Source organism: Cynoglossus semilaevis, chromosome 10 (genome assembly GCF_000523025.1).
Source record: "Cynoglossus semilaevis isolate Cse_v1.0 chromosome 10, Cse_v1.0, whole genome shotgun sequence".
In the NCBI taxonomy this organism is placed as follows: Eukaryota; Metazoa; Chordata; class Actinopteri; order Pleuronectiformes; family Cynoglossidae; genus Cynoglossus; species Cynoglossus semilaevis.
In genome coordinates, this window is record NC_024316.1 from 19,321,482 (window position 1) to 19,322,408 (window position 927).

Here is a 927-nt window from a genome sequence, read left to right on the forward strand (position 1 = left end):
GAACTGAACTGAACTGGAACTGAACTGAACTGGAACTGGAACTGAACTGTACTGAACTGGAACTGGAACTGGAACTGAACTGGAACCGAACTGAACTGGAACTGAACTGGAACCGAACTGAACTGAACTGAGCTGAACCGAACTGAACTGGAACCGAACTGAACTGGAACTGGAACTGAACTGAACTGGACCTGAACTGAACTGAAATTGAACTAGAACAGAGCTGAACAGAACAGGAACTGGAACTGGAACTGAACTGAACAGGAAATGGAACTGGAACTGAACTGAACTGAACCGAACTGAACTGAACTGAACAGGAAATGGAACTGGAACTGAACTGAACAGGAAATGGAACTGGAACTGAACTGAACCGAACCGAACTGAACTGAACTGAGCTGAACCGAACTGAACTGAACTGGAAGTGGAGCGGAACTGAACTGAACAGGAAATGGAACTGGAACTGAACTGAACTGGTACTGAACTGGAACTGAACTGGGACTGAACTGGGGGGCATCAATGACAAGGGTGTCTCTCACACACACACACACACACACACACACAACACACACGAACATCAGGTGAGGCTGACGACAGACAAAAAAACTTAAACTTAAACTTGTCTTTATTTATCATTTGTGACATAGCACAGCACAGCACACCATGCACAATGAAATTTAACCTCTGCATTTAACCCATCACCAAGTGAACAGTGGGCAGCCATGGTCGGCGCCCGGGGAGCAGTGCTTGAGGACGATGCCATGCTCAGTGCATCTCAGTGGCAACCCGGCAGTTGGTGGATTCGAACCTGGGGCCTTCCGGACCGAAGTCCGCTTCCTTTACCACTAGGCCACCACTGGTCCAGTCAGTGGTTACCAGGACCACAGACCAGTGAGAGGTGACTATTTGATTATTCCTTCTTGTCTTCTG